The 27098-nt window shown below is 40.6% G+C and overlaps 1 protein-coding gene across 1 annotated transcript in view; it reads right to left on the bottom strand.

The window, feature by feature from the left end:
- The window catches only part of NAV3 (neuron navigator 3), a 1131823-nt gene extending 1109118 nt beyond the window's left edge, over positions 1-22705 (bottom strand). Inside the window, exon 1 of the mRNA XM_073541506.1 lies at positions 22336-22705. The gene's annotated coding sequence lies outside the window, so the exon portion shown is untranslated. The remainder of the gene's footprint in view (positions 1-22335) is intronic.
- Between the last annotated feature and the right edge of the window lie 4393 nt (positions 22706-27098).

The raw sequence follows: 27098 nt of genomic DNA, 5'->3' as shown, positions 1-27098 counted from the left end.
ATACAAATAAGGGAGCTTAAAGTAACAGGTTATTAAAAAATATAGTCAAGCATCATGTTTTTAATATAGTAATTTAAGGTCTTTTAGTGGCTAGGTTTTAACATGGCAATAGACCATAACGTCCTCACATCACTAGCATTTTAGTCAGCTGCCAGAGCCTCAATGACTACAGTATTTAATTATCAAGCTGAGCACTACGGGACTAGAGCCACTTCAATGTATGAACCATCTTCTTGCGATATGTAAATCTTTAAAATACAGAAGTTTTGCTATGCAGTTTGTAAAACTGCTTTATTTCAAATATCCTGACAGACAGGAAAAGTTGGATAACACAGAAGAGCCTCAATTACATATATACCCAAAGTCAGTGTCGGGTAGGGGTGCCAAAGGTCCAACAGTAACCTTGATTCTTGAGGCCCACTGTTCAGCAACATGCAAATATTACATTACCCTCATTCACAAATTTACCTCTGCTTTTATATAAATTATAAACAGTATAGTTTATTAGCCCCTTCATGACATTTGACATGTTTACGTCATGGTCGGGTAGGGGTCCCGCAAAATTCTGTAAATTTATGTCATGACGATCATGCGGGCAAAAAACAAGTCCACGCATGACTCTCTTAAATCCAAGCAAAATCCAAAAAATATCATGTACCATACATACATGGAAACCTGTCTGTCACACAACTCTCCTACACATGGTAGGAGGTGCACAGAAAAAGCATAATTGAGAGGATTAAATTCTAACTAAATTATAGTTTATTACATATTCCCAATACAAAATAAATAGTAAATTCAGGCTATGTGCCCACGTATGCAGAAAATTTCTGCATGAAAACCGGACTCCTTCCCAGAAAACGCGGGTTTTTTTCCGCGTGTTTTCTATGCGTTTTTTTCCGCGCGTCCCCAGTCTCATAGAAAATAGCTAGAAATGCGGATTTTTATGCAAAATTAATGAGCATGCTGCGTTTTTTACCATGATGCGTTTTTTTTGCGGAAAAAACACATCAATATGCACAAAAAGTGCAGAATTCATTAAAATGAATGGGATGCTTCTTGTAAGCGTTTAAGCGTTTTTGCTGGTAAAAACGCGAAAAAAACACTTACATGTGCACACAGCCTCAAAGTAACCTCAAATGTGAGAGACACTAATGGTTACGAACGTCTTTACTCACACAATGAAGTATAAATAATCCTCATGAATTCATACACTGCTAAAAAAAATAAAGTGAATACTTAAACAACAGAATATAACTCAAAGTAAATCAAACTTCTGTGAAATCAAACTGTCCACTTAGGACGCAACACTGACAATCAATTTCACATGCTGTTGTACAAATGGAATAGACAACAAATGGAAATTATTGGCAATTTTCAAGACACACGCAATAAAGGAGTGGTTCTGCAGGTGGGGTCCACAGACCACATTTCAGTACCAATGCTTTCTGGCTGATGTTTTGGTCACTTCTGAATGTTGGTTGTGATTTCACACTCATGGTAGCATGAGACGGACTCTACAATCCACACAAGTGGCCAGGTAGTGCAGCTCATCCAGGATGGCACATCAATGCGAGCTGTGGCAAGAAGGTTTGCTGTGTCTGTCAGCGTAGTGTCCAGAGGCAGGAGACGCTACCAGGAGACAGGCCAGTATACCAGGAGACATGGAGGGGGCCATAGGAGGGCAACAATCCAGCAGCAGGACCACTACCTGAGCCTTTGTGCAAGGAGAAACAGGAGGAGCACTGCCAGAGCCCTGCAAAATGATCTCCAGCAGGCCACAAATATGCATGTGTCTGCACAAACGGTTAGAAACCGACTCCATGAGGATGGTCTGAATGCCCGACGTCCATAGATGGGAGTTGTGCTCACAGCCCAACACTGTGCAGGACGTTTGGCATATGCCACAGAACACCAGGATTGGCAAATTCGCCACTGGCACCCTGTGCTCTTCACAGATGAAAGCAGGTTCACAACTGAGCACATGTGACAGACATGAGAGTCAGGAGACACCGTGGAGCGTAATCTGCTGCCTGCAACATCCTTCAGCATGACCGGTTTGGCAGTGAGTCAGTAATGGTGTGGGGTGGCATTTCTTTGGAGGGCCGCACAGCCCTCCATGTGCTCACCAGAGGTAGCCTGACTGCCATTAGGTACCGAGATGAGATCCTCAGACCCCTTGTGAGACCATATGCTGGTGCAGTTGGCCCTGGGTTCCTCCTAATGCAGGACAATACGTGTGAACATGGTCATACTAAAGTGTCCAGTGCACCACAAAAAAACCATATAGCAAAAAGGTCTGTTTAAAAAATAATGTTTTATTGATATATTCATAAAATAAATGAACCATTATCTTACATAATTATCCACAAGGTGCCTCACAACAAGAAAAGAACATTCCAGGCACCATAAATGCATCAAAAGTGCAAATGGATACTATCCCTTTTAAAATCCACTGAGCAGCATATCAAAATACCGCAATACAATTATACATAGTGATGAAACTCCATGCTCCAATGTATCACATATGCAGAGAAGGGAAAAAATTACCCATTTTAAATTCCCATAGTGCTATTCACAAGAAACATAGAGCTTTAACAAAAAGGATTATATTGCATATTACCTTAATTTAGAGACAAAAGTGCAATAGCGCTCAGGAGTCAATAAAGTGCTGCAGTGCTAATGGCGTTATTTCATGCCCCGATGCACGTTTCGTGATTCCTTCTTCAGGGATACACCATATTGCTCGTCTGTCACTACTTAGCAGCAGTGTTCACACCTACTGCATGGTGGACCCCGATCGGCGAACGCACTTTATTATTTATTTTATTTAGTGCGTTCCGCCGTTCCTAACAGTATCTTAGTGTTCCCTTTATTTTTTTAAGCAGTGTATATAATATACAATAAATGAGGTATGAGAATATCTGCCTGAAAATAATAGATACTATCTGGGGCAAAACATTGTGGTTATAAAAAGTGCCTGTATTGAGGTAGGGTCATTAAGAAAACCAAGAGTCTGGAAAAAGTGTGAAGATATTAATTAATCAATATCCTATAATAATGGGCTCTGAGTTAATAACTCTCTGGATTAAGGCAATAAATCACGCATGGCCACATAGTAAAACAATACAGCCAGGCAAGCAAATTTCTCAAGCTGTACTTACATAGTGTGTGGAGTGAGTGCCTTGTCCCTCCACCCCGACATGCGTTTCGTCCACACTTCTTCAGACGTCCCCTGAAGATTAGGTGACGATTACTTAGATTTTTTTATTTTTAGTTAATAAATGGGTAATAACAGTCCAATCCAAGAAAAGAAGCGCAACCCTAGAGCGAAATGGCCGTCGTCTCTTGCACTCCCATTCTCCCGACAAACATGTTTTAATGTTGAAATAAAGATTTGGATTTTACCAGTAAGTGCCATCTGTCTTTTCTTGGATTGGACTGTTAGTACCTTCATTTTCAGGATGGGCACTCGGTTGTTTTTTCCAGTTACCAGCTCGTAATGTGTGAGCGATTGTCACACTGTATGCACTAGCATTGAGGGTCAGGTTCTGTGCGGTGCGGCTTGTATTTTCTTTGAAGTGGAGCTAATAAATGGGTAAAACAGCATCAGAGAGTGTATTTTTTTCAATTAAAGGACTTTTCTGTGTGTTTGTGTGTATCTTTATTAATTTTGATTGCGGGGTTAGTAATTGGGGTGTTTAACAAACGCCTCTCCATTACTAACCCCTGGGCTTGATGTAAGAGGACATAAAACAGCTGACATCAACTCCAAATCTATTACTCCACTTGCCAACGCACCAGGGCAAATGTGAAGAGATGAAACTAAGAGCCAGAATTGGTGCATCTAATGGATGCGCCATTTCTGGGGTGGCTGAGGACTGGTGTTCTTACTCTGGGAGGGGGCCAATATCAATGGCCCCTCCCCCAGCCCTGGGCTTGATGTAAGTGGACATAAAACAGCTGACATCAACTCCATAACTATTACTCCACTTACGAACGCACCAGGGCAAGAGGGAAGAGATGAAACTAAGAGCCAGAATTGGCGCATCTAATGGATGCGCTATTTCTGGGGTGGCTGAGAACTGGTGTTCCTAGTCTGGGAGGGGGCCAATATCAATGGCCCCTCCCCCAGCCTATTAATATCAGCCCTCAGTCATCTATTTTGCTGGTTAGTAAAAATTTAGCAAGTAAATGCTAACAAGTAAAGGCTAAGCAACCAGATTAATAGGCTGGGAATCTTTATGGCTACTGGCCCCTTCCCAGAATATTAACACCAGCCACCATCTGTCTGCTGTCCCTCAGCTGGTTAAGAAAATTAAGGGAGACCCCACGCCTTGTTTAAAATTTATTTAATTTGCGTAATACACAGATGGTGGGTGCTGCCTCCAAATTTCATCAGTGTTGCCTGGTAGTGCTGATAGTAGAGAGACCAGGCAACAATGATGAGAGTTTGATTCACTCGGCACCTGGGAACAGCGCTAACTTTACTGCTTTTCCCAGATGCTGTTATGTGTCACACTATTGTGCACACAGACACAAATCGCATCGGTACTGTTTTTTCTAGTACAGGAAATATTGGGATGTTTAAACAGGCCCAAGTGTGTGATAACAGCCAAACTTAAAAAACTATATAAATCTAGTATCACTGTAATCCCAACAACCCGGAGAGTTGTCTAATCACTTATACTGCACGAGGAATAGCGTAAAAAGAAACAGAACAAATTCTTGACCTGCTATTGATTTGTTCATTCTGTCTCTCAAAGATTGCAGTATGGCTCATATCATATTTATCCTGTGCTCTATGCTGAGCGCTTGCACAAGGGTTTCCATGTAAATCTGTGAAATACGTGATTCAGATGGGATCATCGGAGAAAAATAATGAGGCAGATGGTGGCACTGTGGATTCTGTCTGGCTTCTTATGCGTTAACTGGACCTTTTAGGCCCGGTAGCTTACTTTTTGCAAACAGTTATAATTACAATGTTGTGCATTTTTTATATCTTACTTTGCAATTGTGAAATAAACTTGCAAAAGATTTCCTCCATATGACTTGCACAAGGGCCTATAAGGCCTGTGTTACGTGAAAGTGTATGTTTAAGACATCAAGTATTCTAGGGTTAAGCAAAAGCACAGTCAGACCCCAGTTTTGTGCACCTCTGAAAAGGACACTGCTGAACAGGGGCTAGAAGTAGTCAATAGTAACTCTGCTGCCTTATTATAATGAATGGATCCATCGGGGGGTTCTTTTTAACCATGTCATTCGCAGATTTAGATGGGAACCCCGATGAAAATTCTCATCCTAGAGCACAGGATATGTACAGCATAATCTAAAATTATGTAAAAATTATGTAGAATGTTCCCAATAATAGCTTCATCTCAATTCCATGTTACTAACAGTAGAAAGGCTCTGTAAAAGTGCTATGGCTCCTTGCCCCCTAAAGAATTCCAACAAATTCTGAGCTCTCAAATTCAAATGTCCCTCTCCCTTCTGAGCCTCACAGTGTGCCTAAGCCACATTTAGCATCCACATGTTTAGCATTTCTGTAGCAATGAGAGCAAGCTTAAATTATGGTTGGCACCCTCAAACCATAACAAAATCTTCATTGTTTTCAACTACATACGGGGGTTACTCAGAAGAAAATGGACAATATAATTTGCTGTGCAGTTTCTCCAGTTACCCTTGTGAAAATGCCAAATTTGGGGCTAAACCAACATTTTTGTGGGAAAAAGTAAAATTTTCATTTTTTTCCTTCCACATTGCTTTAATTCCTGTAACACACCTGAACGCTTAATAAACTTCTTGAATGTGGTTTTGAGCACTTTTGTCGGGTGCAGTTTTCAAAATGATGTCACTTTTGGTTATCTTCTGTCATATAGGCCCCTCAAAATCACTTCAAATGTGAAGTGGTCCCTAAAAAAATGTGTTTTGCAAATTTTGTTGGAAAACTGAGAAATTGCTGATCAACTTTCAACCCTTCTAACTTCTTAACAAAAAAAGATGTTTTAAAAAAGATGCTGATGTGAAGTAAACATGTGGTGAATGTTATTTATTAACTATATTGTGTGATACAACTATCACACATGAAGTACAATGTGTCACGAAAAAACATTCTCAGAATCAGTGGGATCCGTTGAAGTGTTCCAGAGTTATAAGCACATGAAGAGAAAGGTCAGAATTGAAAATTTGGCCTGGTCCAGAAGGTGAAGGGGATAAATTAATGATTACTTGTTGCCTTTATATGTACATAATCAAGTGTAATGTTCAGATAGGTGTTTGGGGGGCCCAACTGGGAATTGCCTGCTTCCCTATGGGCCAGTCCAAACCTGCACACAGTACTAGTGAATATGAGTGGGATCTACAATACATTTTTTTGCTGCTACACAATACAACATTCAGGACATTTATGTTTGGGACCACTCTTAAAATGGCCAAGAGCAGCCATTTTTGAACATGGTTTACAGAGAGCATGCACTTTTGTAGTTTGGGCCACAGGTTTGTCCTGGCAAAATATGCCTGTTGCACATTCTGGAGCAAATGAATGACCAGCTACAGAATGAATTTGCTCTAAAAACATGAGAAACCAAGTAAGAACAAAACTTGTAATAAATGTACCTGTCGTTTATATATTAGAGAGACTAAGAGGTAATATAGTGTACTAAGTGAATACAGGGATGAATCTGTTACTAGAATTCTAAACACATATATGTACCGTAATTTCCTCACTGAATTATCAATATTATTAACATGATATAATTTTTAGAATGGTTGGTTAATTTTTATCAGAGCAATAACATGTTTCTACATATGAATGCCGCACAAAACACTGAACCCACAAGGTCATCATTCCTGTACCTTGCCGTCAGGTGGAAATCTACTTCTAAGGAACTTCTAAAGCCTAGCAGATTTGTGACTTTTGGAAGATTATAGCTTCTATATACAAAAGCTGGAAATGAAAAACTGTTTCCCGCTGAATAGACTTGTGAGTCAGATCAAGAACCGTTCATGCGAACGTGAAAAAAAAATCCATTCAATTCTACAAGAGATTGATTCTTTGATAAAGAATAGCATATACCTGCAGGAATTGAGCTTCAGAAGTAAAAGTTTTTAATCAACACCCTATAATAAGAGAAAAGATCTACTAAAACATGCATTTAATAACATCAGGGGGTGGGAATGTAGATGTGGCCTTTAAAATGGAATTGATAACTGGTAAAACAAAAGGATATAAAAGCCTTCAGAAAATACTCCACAGTTTCCAACTGTATACGACTTTGTATAGGAAATGGAAATAATGATTCCTTTAAAACTATTACAATTTGAACTATAAAAGGGTCATAAATAGTAAAAAAAAAAATACTTGATGTCTATACTTCTCAAATTAATGTCCCTTTTACCTTTTTTTGGACAAAAGTAGCACTGTTTAGCACGGATAACTACATCTCCCTGTTTTAGTTTTCTTTTTAATGTTTTTGTTTTCGGGGCAAATATTCTTTTATGTAAAAACATTATATTCATGTGACATTCTTAACTTTAAAAGGAACCTGTTACCAGGTTTGGCCAACAGAAGTTACGGCCACCGCCTTTCAGGGCTTATCTACAGCATTCAATAATCCGAAGAAGAAAATTCGGACATGTTTTGACGGATCGCGCTAGAACAGAAAATACGGTCGTCTGCACGGACCCTAAAGCCGAAAACTGGGATTCTATCAAAACTACACACCAAGCAGTCTATAAGGGTCTCTGCCCCTACATTATGACATTCTCAGATTTTATAGCAAAAACCTGGTGACAGATTCCCTGTAATTTTATCAGATAGGAGCAGTCCTTAGTACATTTTGATTCATATCATGGAATAAGTTACTTATTAAAAACCTACTTCTATTTTTTTCTTCTGCCAGCTGCGGAAGAAAACAATGGCTTGTAGCCCTTCACTTTAATTACCCAGTGCGGAGAGAATAGGTTCTTATTAGTGTATGGAAAATTCTGATTTCATTTCACAGTGTAATCCATAACGAAAAAAATGCAATACAGAATGTGAATTAAAGATGACATAGAAAGTCTACAGTGGAAATGGTCATTAGCTGACCTAGAGCATCAAGCCAAGACAATAAAATAACATGATTTTAATAATCCATTATTCTTTTTTCTTGGTCACCTTTCTTCATTAAATAATGACAAATAGTTACTCCCACAGCCTACAGCGACTCCTCGGGCTCATGAAGCTCTCCATTTCTTTGGGCAGAGGTCGCCTGGAGCGCACACCGGAAAACTAGATTAGATCCTTAACAAATTCTTCCTATTGTGTGCAATTTATCAAGGGGTAGAATAAGCGTCACAGCAAGTATATAGAACGCCATCTGCCTTAGCATAAGTAGTAAAGCCCTAATACGGTATCATCTGGCTGCTAATAACATATTTTTGACTGATATTATGATTAAGGTATTTAAGATTGACACTTAAAATTGGAAGAAATACAATTGAACGAAAATCAGCTTAGCGCGTATATTAACTAGAATCATAATGAGGATTTTCCAATGACACAAAGCTGGCTTCTGAATTCTCAATTTCCCTACAGTCAGTGTGTATTATCAGATATCAAATGCAGACAAGATTAAAACATGGTAAATATTTCTAGAATTATCCGCAGAGGAACAGGAAGGTATAAAGGAGTTGGATAAGTACCACACACATTTTACAGTCCTGAGGAAATGTTAGCGTAATGTCAGAGATATCCCATTTGCTATAATACATGTATGGTTTGTCCTAGCTTTTCACAGGAAATGTGCTCAATCTTCACTAAGCTAGCATGACACAAGCGTCACCATATGAGTCTAGACACTATTAGAAGCACAGAAAAAGAAAATAGTCTCCGCGTGGAGGATTTAGCTAAGACAGCTGATAGTAGAGAAAGAACATTATAGTCAATATTACCCTTAGAAACAGAAAATCGAGGCATTTCGAATCATCTGATGACCAAAATATCTTGAAAGGATAATTTTATAAATGGAATAGCGGAAAACCCAAGCAAGAAAGACCAGTGCTAGAATGCTCGAATAAAGAGCGAACAAGAGAATACCACCCTAATCAGTAGTGCCGATAATACCTCTAATCAGTCTCGCTGATAATGGGGTTGTTGTTTTTCAGTAAAAGTTAATCCCTGGCTGAAGGCTATTATAAAAAAACAAAACTGCACTGTACTCACATTTACCATGTCCACTGATGAATCTCGCCACTGCTGGCATTGGTTGCTGCACTGACGTGATGTCAACAGCAAGGCAACCAATCAGTACCCTCAGCAGCTCTTAGCAATGTGTTCTCATGTAGACAGAATGTCCTGCTCAGAGCCACTGATTGCACAGCTTGGATTTGGCTGCTTCGATGACGTCACATGAACGGCGTGGGACCAGTAAGTTGTAACCAGTAACCAGGACATTCCCCTGCTCAGAGCTGCTGATCTCACTGACTGACATTGGCTGCAATACGGGCAACAGTGCGGCAGCCAAGCACTGGGAGCCTCCTCTGTAGACCCGAGGAAGGTGATTACTGTCTGGATTGTTTCTTTATAATAGTCTGCAGCCATTGAATAACTTTAAATGAAAGGAAACAACATCCTTAAAGAACAAGAAGCCTAGATTTAGCACCTCCCACCAACAAGCATGTGTTCATGCCACTTTAGTACTTAATGCTGGTCCTCACCCAGGGCATCTCCCTTTTTTCCCACAAAATTCAAGACATTCCAGGGGTAAAATTAGATTGCAAGCCCTATTAGCAACAGGAATGTAAAGGGTTTTCCTTTCTAGTCTAATCCATAGGCCGGAGTCACACTAGCGAGAAATACGGACGAGTGCTAAGCGAGAAAAAAATCGCATAGCACTCGGACCAATGTTAATCTATGGGGCAGCTCGCATCAGCCAATCCTTTCTCGGCCATATTATACGTGCTGAGAAAATCGCAGCATGCTGTGATTGTCACCATATTATGCCCGTAAATCGCCAATGCAAGTTTATGGGGGCGAGAAAAATACGGACTACACACGGACCAGACGTGTGACTTGCGAGAAATACGCACTGGCATCCTTTAATAAAAGCAGGCAATTCAGTGCGCTATACTGTGAAATCACACTGACATGTTTAATAAAGAACAGAAAGACTATATATATATACATAGAATACATACAAACATATATATATATGTATATGTATATATATATAATGTCATTTAGACACATATATAAATATATTTATATTTCATAGAGTTCTACATAGCATAATAGCCGCTAAATCAATTGCCGGCTTCTGTAAAATCATTACAAAACTCGACATGAAATGACACATGGTTTACATACAGTAAACCATTTCATTTCATTTAGTTTTATATATGTCTTTGACTAATAATTAGATTAGGGTATGTGTAAAATTTGGGACATGTAGGTGTTAAATTAACGGGTTAATTCATTGAAAAAAATTGCGTGGGCTCCCGTGGTATTTTCACCGCCAGAGAGGGAAAACCAGCGAGTGAGGGCAGATATTAATAGCCTAGAGAGGGACCATTGTTTTTGGCCCCCCCGGCTAAAAAAATCTGCCCCCAGCCACCCCAGAAAAGGTGCATCTATAAGATGCATCTTTTCTGGCACTTAGCCTCTCTATTCCCATTGCCTTTAGCGATGGCTCATGGGTTAATAAGGGGTTAATGTCACCCTGATTTTGAAAGATGACATTAAGCCAGGTTAATAATAGAGAGGTGTCAATAAGACACCTATCCATTATTAATCAAATAGTAGTAAAGGGTTAAAAACTACACACACACATTAAAAATTCTTTTAATGACATAATGACACCAAGTTGTTGACAAAATTTATTATGCTGCCAATCCAACAAAAGCCCTTGTTCTGTAAAAATAATAAAATTTAAAAAACAACAATATCCATACCTCTCTGCCATTCAGTCAGGTCCCCCCCCCCGCTGCAATCCATCACAAGGGGCTAACTAGTGTACAAACGAGACCAGTGCTAATGCTACCGGCCCAGCTGTAAACCACTGCAGAATGAATGAATTCATCTCTGCACAGCCTCCCCACCTGACCGGAGATGAACTGATTAGCGTGGGAAAGTTTCTTATTGACACCTTGTTAGGCGTTGGGTTTCTTTCTCTGCACAGGAGGAATCCCGAGCCTTGCCTTCTGCGGTCTCCCATCCAGTCTCGACCACAGAGGGGGCTGCTCAGCAGAGACATCGATCCCAGCATCTTGCTCAGGCTAGTGCTGTCAGTTTGGTTGCTGCTGCCACCCCTGGTTCAGCTATAGCAATCTGCACTAGCCAGCAGCGAGCAGTTCTGGGGAATAAGTCTGTCTTGCAGCCTACTGAGCATGCCCGTGTGACGACCTCTCTTTGGAGGTCAGAGGTCACGTGCTCAGATCCTCAAGCAGCTCAGATTGGGCCATCAGTAAGATCCCGGAAGGCTGCGGTTATAAGAGGATCGCACGGCCGCACGCTAGTATAGACCATGTGGAGTGAGTGTTGTATGCACGTATGAATGTCTCAGGTGAATGACTCATTATGAAACCCCTACCCTTGGTACATATGTGTTGTTCAGCCTTGCCAGTTAGTGCCCAGGCTGATTAGCATCAGCTCCAAGTAGTGGCTTGCCTGTACGCCACTGTGCACTTGCCCTGCACTCCACGGTAGCCAGCGTCTATTAGTGGTGTTCGCAGATGCGACGCCACAAGTTTAGTTGGTCTAAAGGGACTCTAACCCTGTGTCCTTGGGGCAGATTTCTGTGACTGTTCACTAGCGCTCAATTTGCCGAGCTCTCTAAGCTTTAACAGGCTACGGCATTTATATTCCGCGGTATTGAAGTTCTGTGAAGCAACAGAGTCCACCTCTGTACACATCGGGGGACGTTAACCCGTGTGTATTCTTCCATTATACCGCCATATAGCATCCACCATTACCAAGCAACAGTCAACATCTCTGCACGGTGGACCCCGGGCTGCGAACGCACCTTTATACCATCACTTTATTATTCGGTGCGTTCCGCAGTCCTAACACACCTCTCCATTATTAACCCGGGTTAATGTCACCTTTCAATAGCAAGGTGACATTAACCCATTATTAACCCACGAGCCACCGCTAAAGGCAATGGGAATAGAGAGGCTAAGTGCCAGAAACTTATACTTATAACTTACTGATATAATTATATTTAATGTAGCGTTAAGAAGCTGTATATTTACATCTCAATATATACATTTTCAAGTGCACAATTATTTGTAATGGAAATAAAAAAATGCAGCATGCACCAATGCATGGTATATAAGGCTCCATAATGGGCATTTATTATGGTGAACATCAAGAGCATGAAAGACTTATAATCATATACTATCATGCTGACATAAATTCACAAGTCAGAGCTCTGATTTCAAGTGTAACTGTCACTACATAAATTTTATACATATATGGTAGGAGCTGCCAGTTTTGGACTGGGGTGCCAAGGACCCACCAGTAACCAAGTGCAGGACCTCCCTTTTCAGCTACATGTAAATGTGACATTATCCTCAATCACAAATGTATATAACAATGAACTGGGTAGATTGTTAAATGACTAAGATGCTGCTTTTGTCTGTACATAGTGATTCAAGTATGTTGTGCCAAGTACTACTCATATAAGAGGGTGGTGGTCCACTCTTCTAGAGAGGCCCAGCAGAGGATTCTCCTATTTTCCTCTGGGCCAGTCCAAGCGTGGGCGCTGCTGATGAGTGGTGATCTGGATCCTCAGACACCTGCATGAGTTGCAGTGCTGTACAGGCTCAGTATTAAGCCTATAGGTCTGTAAATGCATTCTCATGGAGCTGTCTGCAGACCCACAGAGACGGTAGACAGCTCTATGTACGCAACTCACGCAGGAGCTGTGAACTTCAGAGCAGTGTTGTGACTGATCAGTGGGAGTCTCAGGTTCTATACCTCAGCCAATCAGTAGCACTGTGCAGCATCAGTCATACATAAAAAACTTTAACAGTTAAAATTGAAAGCATTATACTCACTATGATGAAGGGAAACTGTTTTTACCATCAGCGTTTAGTTAGTTTGATTAGATTTTTTTTTAGTTTTTCTGATGAAAAAATGAACTGATGGAGGATTTTCAAGGTTCTCCTATCAAATGGTCCAGCAAATATGGACACACAGATGGCATCCAAGTGCTGGATGATTTTTTTCAAGGACCCAAAGACTTGCATGGGTTATTTTGATCAGAGACTCGGATCACAGTTGGACAAGTCACTGTGATTTTGTATGGACCACTTAGTCCACAAGAACACACGGACATGTGAACTACCCCATAGACTATCATAGGTCCTACCCATGAAAAACACGGATAGAATTTATACAAGAAAAATGGATGTCTGAATGAGTGCCAAGGTGGACTACACATTTATGGTCTTTCTGTTCAGTACAGTCAAATGTTAATATTTATGAAGTTGTATAAAAGATGTCTGGTAGAATCACTCAGGGAGTTTTTATTTTACTAACAATAAACTAATCCTATTAGTGCCTGGTATAATGTTTAGTCAGATTTATGCCACAGAGCACTCCTTGTAGTCTGATCTTTGGCTCCCATCTTGAGCTTATAGCATTTTATTGTGTAATAGCACTGGGATCAATGAGGCCTGCATTATACTTACATTATGGTTTTTCAGAAACACGGAACAAGCCAATTCTCTAAGCGCTCTTCAGAACAAGACATACATGTAAATAATTGAACTGAAGCTGTAAGCAATACTCCTACAGCAATGGAAGGTGAAGAGAAACAAATCCTTCTAATTTATACAAGTAGTGTAATATATGTGCCTTGAAAAATAATTCACACCTCATGAATTTTTCAAAATTTCACATTACACCCACAAATATATTTTATAGATTATTCATATGATAAACCATTTCAAGAATTGTATTTGTGAAGTGTAAAGAAAATGTTAATTATTTTCAAAATATAAATCTAAAAATTGTGACCTGTATTTGTATTCATCCCCCTGTAGTTCGATACCAATAAATAAAAAAGTAAGTGACCAATTGCCTACAGAAGTCACATAATTAGTAGATTGAGTCCATTTATATGTAATTTATTCTCAGTATAACTACAGCTGTTCTGTGTGGGCCTCAGAGGTTTGTTTGAGAACACTGGAGATTAAACAGCATTATGAAAACCAAGGAACACATCAGACAGGTCAAGGATAAAGTTGTGGAGAATAGTAATGTAGGGTTAGGTTACAAAAAAATAGCCCAAGCTCAGAACATTTCACGGAACACTGTTCCATCCATCATCCAAAAATGGAAGGAGTATTAAACAACTGCAATCCTATCAAGACATGGCCGTCCACCTAAACCGACATCCCAAGCAAGGAGTGGACTAATTAGAGAAGCAGCCAGGAGTCTTATGGGCACTCTGGAGGAGCTGCAGAGATCCACAGCCCAGGTGGGAGAAACTACTCCACAAATATGGCCTTTATAGAAGAGTGACAAGAGGAAAGCAATTTTTTTAAAGCAAGCCATAAGAAGTCTATTTTGCAGAAAGCCATTTAGGAAACACAGCTAGCAGGTGGAAGGAGATGCTCTGGTAAAATGAGACTAAAATAGAACTTTTTGGGCTAAAAGCAAAAGGTGATGTGTGGCGGAAAACTAACACTAGACACATCACCCTGAAAAGACCATCCTCACCATCAAACATGGCGGTGGCAGCATTATGATGTGGGGATGCTTTTCAGCTACAGAGAAGCTGGTCAGACTTGATGGGAAGATGGATGAAGCTAAATATAAGACAATCCTGAAGAAAACCTGTTAGAGACTGCAAAAGCTTAAAACTGGGTAGTTGGTTCACCTAGTAGTAGTACACTGTCCTTAAACATACTGACAGAATTACAATGAAATGGTTTAGATCAAAGCATAATCATGTGTTTGAATGGTCCAGACACCGCCCAGACCTAAATCTTTGGCTAGACTTGAAAATTGCTGCTCACAATCTCCATCCTATCTCACTCTGGTAGAGGTAGTTTGCCAAGAAGAATGGGCAAAAATTTCAGCCGCCAGATGTGCAAAACTGGTAGTGATATACCCCAAAAGACTTGCAGCAGTAGTTGCAGCGAAAGGTGGTCCGAATACAAATGCACGTCATAATTTTCAGGTTTATATTTTTTAAATATTCAGAAAACTATTCTTAGAAAATCATCATTTCCATTACACTTCACAAATGCTTGCTACTTTGTGTTGGTATCTTATATAAAGTCTCAATAAAATGCATATAAGTATGTGGGTGTAACATGAAAAAATGTTTAAAAGCTCACTAGGTATGAATACTTTTTCAAGCCACTGTATACCAATATTATATTAGTCCTAAGGAGTTGTTTGAATTAACAAGATTTATCTAGCAACATTTTCTTAGAAAATTTACACGAGACATCATTTGCAATGTTTTTCTCTTGTGTGACATGGGGATCAGGTGTTATTAAGCCCTGATAGCTATGCCACTGGATTATCTTCCAGTCACATGTCTAAAAGTGGTTTGCTATGAAAATAAATAAATTATAATTAGCATATAAGAACATGTTTAAAAAAGGGTCAAGGTTAATGAATTTGTTCTGTCGTTGACTTAAGGACAAAACCCATATAGATCGTCAAAATATATTGCCATGGTAACCTAACAATGAAAAGTAGAAGCTCCATCACTTCATTGTTAAGGTACGTTAGCAGCAGTCCTAATAACAAACATGTCACAGAGGACAAGGACAGACAAGACAGTCAGTAAATTCAGATCTGCATATAACAAGTGTTTCAAATATTAAATGGCAATATTGAAAAAATAAAAATGATTTCCCTCCCACCAAAATCAAGTTAATATGCTATCAATAAGAGGACACAAAGGAGGAAGAAAAAGACTGGGTTTTTCAATGCATCCGCGCTGACCACACAAGGACAGAAATATTCTTCATGACTTTATTGTGCCGATGCATTTCGTGGCAGATCTGCCACTTCCTCAGGGCCAAAGAATTACAGTATCTGATTACAGCAGTGGTTTTATACAAAACCTTCATGACATCACAATTACATGCAAAAAGACATCACTTCCTGTGGAAACGCCCCCTCCAATGTCAAAACTTTTTCTGTGGGTTCTAGTCCAGTCATTCTATCTTTATAAAATGTTAATATATATTTAGTATAGGTTTCATACATTTTTGAAATGAAAGATTGATTATTTAGATGTTCATTGTGTTTTATCAGAGGTTATATTTTGATATAAAGTTATCGTGACTGGCGTATGTATGACATTTTGACATTGGAGGGGGAGTTTTCACAGGAAGTGATGTTTTGTCTGTTTGTGATGTCATGAAGGTCTTATATAAAACCACAACCACTCCTGACAAGTGGAGAGATAGTATGATGATAATGGGAAGCCTTAAGTGTTCTGGCTTGCCTAAAATCTGTGGGTTTGATTCTAGTCAACTCTATTTTTATAAAATTTTAATATGTAGTGAATATAGTTTTCATATACTTTTTCAAATTAAAGATTGATTTTTTAGATGTTTTATGTGTTTTATCAGAGGTTCGATCTTGATATAAAGTTATTGTGACTGGTGTATGACATTTTGACATTGGAGGGGGCGCTTCCACAGGAATGTCTTTTTGCATGTAATTGTGATGTCACAAAGGTTTTGTACAAAACCACTGCTGTAATCAGATACTGTAATTCTTTGGCCCTGAGAAAGTGGCAGTTCTGCCATGAAACGCGTCGGCACAATAGTCATGAAGAATATTTCTGTCCTTGTGTGGTCAGCGCGGATGCATTGAAAAACCCGGTCTTTTTCTTCCTCCTTTGTGACATTGGTATCTACGGGAATCTGCAGCAACCACTGGTTCCTTTCACATTCTGCAAGAGGTTGTGACTGTTCACAACCTGTAAAGGTGAGTGCACTAACCGTGTATTGTCACCCAAAAAAATCACTTTTATCGCTCTATGTGCGCTCTCTTTCCTTAACATCAATAAGAGGAGACACAACCATTGGGAATTAAAGGTCAATGGTTCTCATGTACAATACTCCTTTAAGGCTGTATTAGGAAAAAAAAAAAGCTCTAGTACCAGGGCTCTTCAAGAGTAGATGAACAGTTTTTGTTGCGAAAATGTTTTGACTTTCTTATTCATTTTATTGGAACGTGCAAAAATAGATGTGCTTGCAGCTAAAACAACTCCATTTAGTTGAATCAAATGGATGTTCAGTTGCAGAAGTTTCTGCATTAATATCTGCCAAATGTGAATACACCCAAAAGGGGCTGGATGAAAGTCTGTAGTCAAGCTATGTGACTGCAGATTTTTGACCCCTCACAATGTGTGCACCGCACACTGTCAGGATTCTCCGGTGGCGTCAGTAAGAGTAATTTGAATAAATGCGGTCACATGCCAACTAGATATGCACAGCCTCGCTCAGTTGACTTTTATTGAGTAAGGCCTTGCATGTCTATTGGGAATGTGGCCAGAGGTATGTAAATCAAATTCTTGCGTTCATGTGACCGCCAGCTCCTGAGAATCCTACTAGCATGCGATAAACATGCGTTTAGCATCCAGATGTCTGTAGTCAAAGAGTAACTACTGATTTTCATCCCAAACCTTTTAATTCTAGAGAGTCCCCCTATTCTGCCTCTTCCTAATGGCTGCAAATTCCAAGCGTTCTAATTATCAGCTTCTTAGATAATTGTATAACTCGTACTCCCACCACCAGGCGTCCGCAGATAGTTTTAACTCAACCACCACTGTAAACTGTAGAAAGACCAGGAGAAATGATGCCATTTTCTTCCAAAATCTTGCATTAGTTTACAATGAAAAGTAGGTAAAATGGAGTAATCTATACAGGGGAGTACACATGCATCTTAAGTAATGGCTGCTGTAGATTAAACTGAGGAAGAAGGAAGGAGGAACCTAATACAGAGCCCAACTACAGGAGGGACAAATGGACAATCTTCGCACAGTCTAATTCTGCCTAGCAACAACAGGGAATTTTGCTGATTGGAGGAAAAACTAAACACAGAGAAATATACATTACAGGTTGTTCTCATTCGTGGGACACAACACCCCCTTTAACTACAGGTGCAGCTCACAAAATTAGAATATCATCAAAAAGTTAATTTATTTCAGTTCTTCAATACAAAAAGTGTAACTCATATATTATATAGAGTCATTACAGAGTGATCTATTTCAAGTTTTTATTTCTGTTAATGTTGATTATGGCTTACAGCTAATGAAAACCCAAAAGTCATTATCTCAGTAAATTAGAATACCTTATAACACCAGCTTGAAAAAATGCTTTTAAAATCAGTCCGAAATGTTGGTCTAATGAAATGTATATTCAGTAAATGCACTCAATGCTTAGTTGGGGCTCCTTTGGCATCAATTACTACATCAATGTGGCGTGGCATGGAGGCGATCAGCCTGTGACACTGCTGAAGTGTTATGGAAGCCCAGGTTGCTTTGATAGCAGCATTCAGCTCATCTGCATTGTTGGGTCTGGTGTCTCTCATCTTCCTCTTGACAATACCCCATAGAGAATCTATGGGGTTAAGGTCAGACGAGTTTGCTGGCCAATCAAGCACAGTGATATTGTTGTTTTTAAACCAGGTATTGGTACTTTTGGCAGTGTGGACAGGTGCCAAGTCCTTCTAGAGAATGACATTTCTAACTCCAAAAAGCTTGTCGGCAGAGGGAAGCATGAAGTGCTCTAAAATTTCCTGGTAGACGGTCGCGCTGACACAGTGGACCTACACCAGCAGATGACATGGCTCCTCAAACCATCACCCATTGTGGAAACTTTACACTAGACCTTAAGCAGCTTGGATTTTCTCTCCACTCTTCCTCCAGAATATGGCACCTGTCCACACTGCCAAAAGTACCAATTCCTGGTTTAAAAACAACAGTATCACTGTGCTTGATAGTCAAGCAAACTCGTCTGACCTTAACCACATAGAGAATCTGTAGGATATTGTCAAAAGAAAGATGAGAGACACCAGACCCAACAATGCAGACAAGCTGAAGTCTGCAATCAAAGCAACCTGGACTTCCATAACACCTCAGCAGTGCCACAGGCTGATCGTCTCCATGCCAAGTCGCACTGATGCAGTAACAGAGTAACTGATGCCAAATCATCAACATTAACAGAAATAAACACTTGAAATAGATCACTCTGTAATGTTTCTATATAATGTATGAGTTTCACTTTTTGTATTGAAGAACTGAAATAAATTAACTTTTTCATGATATTCTAATTTTGTGAGATGCACCTGTACTTTGCAGGGTTGTATTTAAAAAATATGCTGCCTATTGGGGCATGTGTCTTTTTCAGACGGCCAAAAACATCCCTTTTTCAAGTTGAAGATGCTTCAGGTTTACAAAATCACAGAGAAAAGGAGGGTTGCTTGAAGTGCCTTCTGCTTTTTTTAGGTTTTTTTTTGTTGTTTCATGAACACTGACGGCTTTAACCTCCAGCAGGTTTTTTTTTTTCTTATGATCTTCCGTCTTCCCTGAGTTTTTTCTGGCATCTTTTGTACTGACTTTTTTAAACTCGACTCGACAACGAAGAAACCGTGGGAGATTTTTTAAGCCAATCGTCTTTAAAGCTTTCCCATCGACTTGTATTGTTAATTATACAGTAGAAGTTCCTCAGAGTGTACGAACGATGCACTCACTTCTTTTAACGGCTTGATATATGAACAGCAAGTCATTTTTATATGGAAATTAATATCTTCAATCTTTGGAACATTTTGATTAAACATGTCTGAAAAAAAACAATATGTGAACATGCTCTAAACATTCAAATCTGCAACACCAGTCAGGGTGGGTTAATAAAAAGTATGGAACAGACTGGAAGATTGGACAACACTGGGTTTATTTGTAGTCGGTGATCATAGAAACACATAGTTGTGTAAAGGAGATGAAGACACAGAACATCAGGATATTTTAAATACAAATATTTATAATATAAAAAAATATTTAAAATTCAAGCCATTTTTCACAGTAAACAATATGTGTGCATGAAAAATACTTTTTAAGGTAAAATAGCCTAGAAAATGAAGTTTATAAATTTAACAAAAAATGGGTGAATTTTCCATAGTGACAAATCTGATCAAATTTTCCAAAGAGCTTCTGAAAATAAGCACCGGAATCTGAAGACCTTCATTTTTTAGATACAGTAGGTCACTGCTTAACTAGAACCTTTCAACTCTCATGATCTCCCGAAAGTGCCATCACTGCTGGGGAAACGCGTTTCCACATACTCCTGTTGCCAATCACAGCGCTAGTGTAACAGAAAATGAACTCTTAATCACTCATGCGCACTATGCCAATGAGTCTACCGGTGTCTTCTGGGAGATCGATCGCCAGAGAAGTGTATGGAGAGGTCTCCAGCAGATCTGAAGAAGACATTGGAAGACTCAAGAAACTGATATGTTAAATCCTATTAAGCACGAATAGTACAGTAGTTTAGAGGGTCAAAACTGCTAAAAGATTCCCTTTTGGGTATGTGCAGATCTCTCACAGGGAACGATCTGCAGTGAAATCTGAAGTGGTAAAACCTGCTTACAGTTCCCTTGCCAATATACAACAGTGATTACGCACATTTCATTCCTTGTATTGCAAAGGGTAAAATCCTCAGTCCTATCCTCAGCTGCAGATTTCGATTCTGCAGAAGCAGACAGTTTATGGAGCAAAATTTTCTTAGCATTACATGAATCAGATTTCTTGAAATGTCATTCACAGCTACTTTGAGGTTTTCTGCAAGCATATACACGGCAGACACTCTCTAAAACCAAGCATTTCTTTACGTTTGCCTTAAAAGCATGTAAACTGAATTTTTCATATGTTTTGGAGGTACAAAGCGACATTGTGTCTGAGAGGTCCAAGGAACACCCAAACAAAGAACAAAGTTGATCCATGTAAATCCAACAATGTAACCGTTCCGGGTCTTTCTCAAGCATTGTAAAAAGGCCAGCAATGGTTGTAACATTGCACATACCCGTGTTAAAGAACAACATTTACTTGTGTTTTTGGATCTTCTCTAATCTGAGGGATCCAGGCATTCTGCTCATTTCTGTTGTGATACAGGTCATTGCCAGTACAGCTGAGAACAGAACATCCTCCCTCCATACCACAACACATGATTATGCTGGTATATTTATAGCGTGCAGAGAGGACTGTATTAGTGTGAACCTAGCCTAAGAAAGCAATATCCAGAATAAAGCAAAATGGGAATAGCAAGCAGTCACACTTGGCTAGAACATTATGCTTCATCCAAACGTTATACACATCATGATACCAGGTGGCTACAACAATAAGTCAGTTACATGTTAGAGCTGCAAGCTTATGACTCCATGACCCATCAGAGTTCCACTTATTAAGAAAGCCAAGGATAAGTGCGAGCTGGCCACCATGTCAACCCATAACATCACGGACAAAAAAGGGACACTTTCAGCATTTCTTTACCTAATACTTAGTTTTTGGTGACTAACCAAATGACAAGAATTTGAAGCCAAAATCTAACTGAGGGTACAGGCTGCAGTACCATACCTGTGTGAATATACAGGCACATTCTTACTACGGCCAGGCACCGGACACACACAATACTCACAATTTTGCTATTTTACATACAGGGTGTTCTCTACAACACGGAGGGAGTTTCTATTATCTTACAACCAGCAGTTAAATTAGACAAAGGTGTGAATATTCCCTTTGTTGGCTCCAGTACAATGGGAGGAGAATTCTCTCTAACAATGAATCCAAAAAAGCATGTCATAGTGATGGAACAGAAAAATCATGATATAACCAGAAGTAACACAGGGCAGATATATATTCATAGTCTTAGAAGAATTCTGTATGCATCATCCACACTGAATCCTCTTGGAATAGCATTAGCGGTCTGGCAGGAACTGTTGTGCAAGTGTGATGATTAATTACTAATGTTCCCTGGTAGATCAATAGCAAGCTGGTGTAGGAGCAGCACTGACAGCACAGGGACCTGCACACATCCAGCATGTGCCTGTGACATGAGGCAGACACTAGCATAGCATCACATGTTATAGCACATAGTGGTCCACAGCCCCTTGGAGGGGGCATGACAGTGAGCCACCACTACAGCATGGCCAAGGAGAGTGTCACACAACAATACACAGCATTACACATCCACCACAAACCATTTCATTGCTGGCTACATTTCCCTATTCTTAGCATTACCTTAGCAGACACAATCTCCAGAAGCCCCCAATCCAAGGGATACACAAAAAGCATGAAACAAAGCAAAGGGAAGGAAGGGTACCTGACAGATGCCATTCCAGGGGTGGTAATTCCAGGTTGGTCAAGTGCAAAACCCTTTTTAGCAGGTTACTATGGAAATGCTCTTCCAGATGGGAAAGGCTGAGCCCTGCATCCCATTCACCTAGTGACACCCAGTGATGGAGCAGGAAGGGCTCACAGCCTGCTGCCAGGACTCCTCTCCCTGTGCCTGGCCCTGGGGGACAAGGCTTGCAGATCAGCTCCTCACCGTGCCAGAGCCTGGAAGCAGGATGCCATCCTCACACCAGTCTGGGCTGAGAGCTCTGCAGCAAGTGGCGCTGTTCCTTGGTTTCCAGGCACAAAAGCAGCAGCCACGCAGGCTCTGCACACAGCAGAGACTGGATCAGTGCATGCTGCACACAGCCTGGCCAGCACAGGAGAGGCTATTAGCACTCAGGCTGCACGAGTCAATACTGGTAACCCCTTGTATGGTGCAAGGCTCCCCCACTGATGGGACTGGACAGTGAGTAGAGCAGCTGCAGGGGTGAACAGCTGAGAGCAGGCACTGAGTGCCACCAGGGCAGCAGACCTCCCTCTCCAGTGCTTGGAGGACAGAGGTTAATACCAGCAGGTGGACCACTAATCCCACATTCTCTTAGGAAAGACCTAAGGTTTGTAAGGTAAAAAGTCAAGAAACTGGAATAATTGAGCAAATATATACAGTATACACTGTGCGCCAGCACTCAGCGATAAATGTATGCTGGAACGCCGCTATTGCTGCACAAGGAAAATCATGAGGTTCTTAGGTAACATTTGTAACATAAGCACCTTCAGGTTCTTACGTGTACAGCTATAGTAGAGTTCATCCATGCATCAATCTCAGTGTGCTGAGCATCACATATGTTTGTATATGGGCGTATTATGCATCCGCCCATTAATTTAATACTAAAGGTGTGCAGGCCCTATTTTTGCTAGTCTACAATGGGCAGGCAGGGGGGCTCAGCATCCTTATCTACTCATCCTTCTCACTCCAATGCCTGGTTTCCCTTTCATTTCCCCATTCAGATGAGGCTGGTTTGGCTCATGGAAAGGTAGGACATTGGTGATAGGTAGAGTTGAGATGACATTCATCCACTCAATGCCGACTTTTATTCCCCATTGACTTGCATTGGGGTCGGGTTTCGGCCGAAACTCCGATTTTTTTGCCCTAGTCGGACCAGTTTCATCCGACTCAAATTTTGTTTCATTCGGGTTTCACGAAACTCGATCCGACCAAAGTTGCTCAACTCTACTGATAGGGACCGTCCATATGTAGGTACACTTTGATGACATTGGATGGCTTTGGCAGTCTTTGATGAAAAATTAAGGTAATTAACCCTCAGTCAAGCGCACCTCTAGTACTCCCGAGTTTATGCGCAGTGCGCCTGACAGGCACAGGTTATAAATAAAAGTAAAAAAAATTGTCACTGAAAATGTAACGTGTTTAAAAAAAAGTTCCAATTTTTCTTGCATACAGTGATCAATTAAACGATTTCGGTCTGGGTATAGACCTTCATCAGAAACTATGGTGATATACAAAAGAAATATGTGTCAACAAAGTGACAAGTGCAAATGCATCAAAATAAAGTGATGGTGACGAACATAAAAATTTCTTTGCTATGCTAGAAGCTCTTCCAAAAATCAAGCTAGAGGATTGATAAAGATGTGATGTTGTTCATAGCCGTGACTCTGAATATTTCCTCCCTGGCTGTATTAGGCTAGTTCACATTAGCGGTCGGGGGGCTTTGCGGATAGCTGCGTACTTCCTCTGTTAAGCCCCGCCTACTTCTGCATACTTCTGCTTGCGTCCTGCGTACCTATCTTTAACATTGGGTACGCAGGACATGCGGATGCATGCGGATGCGTTGTTTTGACGCGCCCGTCGTCTTTGCAAAACGCAACTTGTTGCGTTCCCGAATGCTAATGTGAACCTAGCCTAAGTGCTCATACTGTATTGAAGACAGGACGTTCTACTATTGTCTATACAATGATGTCAACCAATTTTTATGTTCGTCACCACCACTTTATTTTGATGTATTTGCACTTGTCACTTTTTTGACACTTTTATTTTGTATATCTCCATAGTTTCTCTAATGAAGGTCTATAACCAGACCGAAAATGTTTCATTGATTACTGTATGAAAAAATAATTGGAACCTTTTTTTCAACACGATACATTTTGAGTGCCAAGTTTTTTACTTATATTAATATTGGGATGGATACCTAGGTGTTTACTGGAGCCTCTAGTGGTGCGATCAGGTTTGTGCGGCAGATAGTTGTCAGGTGCCACTCCAGGGCGACATCCGGCAGTAGCAGCTGACCCCGTGGGTCTAAGTCGTTTACTCAGAATCCTAGACAGGAAAGGATTGCCACTTGGGACAGGTTCAGACTGGGCAGACAGGATGGCCACTTGGGACAGGTTCAGATGGTGCCCACAGGACGGCCTCTTGGGACGTGATCTGACTGTGCAGTCACCGAATAGCAGACGGGGTGACCACAAAGACAGGTTAGGCTAGGTTCAGATTTGTGTTCAGGAGGGCTGCGGATGGCAGCCTACTTCCTCCTTTCTTCCTTCGTGAAGCTCCACCTACTTCTGTATCTATCTTTAACATTGGGTACGCAGGGACATGCGTTGTATGCGGATGCGTCCGCATGCAGCGATTTGACATGTGTGGTGACGGCATGGAAACGCAAAATTTTGCATTTTTGTGTGGTCGCCGCACAGTTAAATTGCTGCATGCGGTTGCATCCACATACAACGCATGTCCCTGCATACCCAATGTTAAAGATAGGTACACAGGGAAACGCAGGACGCATACAGAAGTAGGTGGAGTGTAGGCAGAGATTCACGGAAGAAGAAAGGAGGAAGTAGGCTGCCAACCGCAGCCCTCCTGAACGCAAATCTGAACCTAGCCTTAGAGACACTGGTCTCAGGAACCAGTTCAGGTACCGCCAAAGTGGACATGGGAACAATCTAATATATACAGCTCAATGTGAGTGTGTGTGTATGTTTGTATGTATGTATGTACAGTTGTGGCCAAAAGTATTGACACCCCTGCAATTCTGTCAGATAATACTCAGTTTCTTCCTGAAAATGATTGCAAACACAAATTCTTTGGTATTATTATCTTCATTTAATTTGTCTTAAATGAAAAAACACAAAAAGAATTGTCCTAAAGCCAAATTGGATATAATTCCACACCAAACATAAAAAAGAGGGTGGACAAAAGTATTGGCACTGTTCGAAAAATCATGTGATGCTTCTCTAATTTGTGTAATTAACAGCACCCGTAACTTACCTGTGGCACCTAACAGGTGTTGGCAATAACTAAATCACACTTGCAGCCAGTTGACATGGATTAAAGTTGACTCAACCTCTGTCCTGTGTCCTTGTGTGTACCACATTGAGCATGGAGAAAAGAAAGAAGACCAAAGAACTGTCTGAGGACTTGAGAAACCAAATTGTGAGGAAGCATGAGCAATCTCAAGGCTACAAGTCCATCTCCAAAGACCTGAATGTTCCTGTGTCTACCGTGCGCAGTGTCATCAAGAAGTTTAAAGCCCATGGCACTGTGGCTAACCTCCCTAGATGTGGACGGAAAAGAAAAATTGACAAGAGATTTCAACGCAAGATTGTGCGGATGTTGGATAAAGAACCTCGACTAACATCCAAACAAGTTCAAGCTGCCCTGCAGTCCGAGGGTACAACAGTGTCAACCCATACTATCCGTTGGCGTCTGAATGAAAAGGGACTGTAAGGTAGGAGACCCAGGAAGACCCCACTTCTTACCCCGAGACATAAAAAAGCCAGGCTGGAGTTTGCCAAAACTTACCTGAAAAAGCCTAAAACGTTTTGGAAGAATGTTCTCTGGTCAGATGAGACAAAAGTAGAGCTTTTTGGGCAAAGGCATCAACATAGAGTTTACAGGAGAAAAAAAGAGGCATTCAAAGAAAAGAACACGGTCCCTACAGTCAAACATGGCGGAGGTTCCCTGATGTTTTGGGATTGCTTTGCTGCCTCTGGCACTGGACTGCTTGACCGTGTGCATGGCATTATGAAGTCTGAAGACTACCAACAAATTTTGCAGCATAATGTAGGGCCCGGTGTGAGAAAGCTGGGTCTCCCTCAGAGGTCATGGGTCTTCCAGCAGGACAATGACCCAAAACACACTTCAAAAAGCACTAGAAAATGGTTTGAGAGAAAGCACTGGAGACTTCTAAGGTGGCCAGCAATGAGTCCAGACCTGAATCTCATAGAACACCTGTGGAGAGATCTAAAAATGGTAGTTTGGAGAAGGCACCCTTCAAATATCAGGGACCTGGAGCAGTTTGCCAAAGAAGAATGGTCTAAAATTCCAGCATAGCATTGTAAGAAACTCATTGATGGTTACCGGAAGCGGTTGGTCACAGTTATTTTGGCTAAAGGTTGTGCAACCATGTATTAGGCTGAGGGTGCCAATACTTTTGTCTGGCCCATTTTTGGAGTTTTGTGTGAAATGATCAATGTTTTGCTTTTTGCTTCCTTCTCTTTTGTGTTTTTTCATTTAAGACAAATTAAATGAAAATAATAATAATACCAAAGAATTTGTGTTTGCAGTCATTTTCAGGAAGAAACTGAGTATTATCTGACAGAATTGCAGGGGTGTCAATACTTTTGGCCACAACTGTATGTATGTCCGCATCTGCACCGTTGCAGCTACAGTCACAAAATTTTGCACAGTCACACGTCTGGACCCCGAGAGCGTCATAGGCTATATTGTGAGGCAAA

This window comes from Dendrobates tinctorius, unplaced genomic scaffold (genome assembly GCF_039654945.1).
Source record: "Dendrobates tinctorius isolate UK_male_01 unplaced genomic scaffold, ASM3965494v1 ptg000122l, whole genome shotgun sequence".
Taxonomy (NCBI): domain Eukaryota; kingdom Metazoa; phylum Chordata; class Amphibia; order Anura; family Dendrobatidae; genus Dendrobates; species Dendrobates tinctorius.
This window is presented reverse-complemented; position numbering and strand designations above follow the sequence as displayed.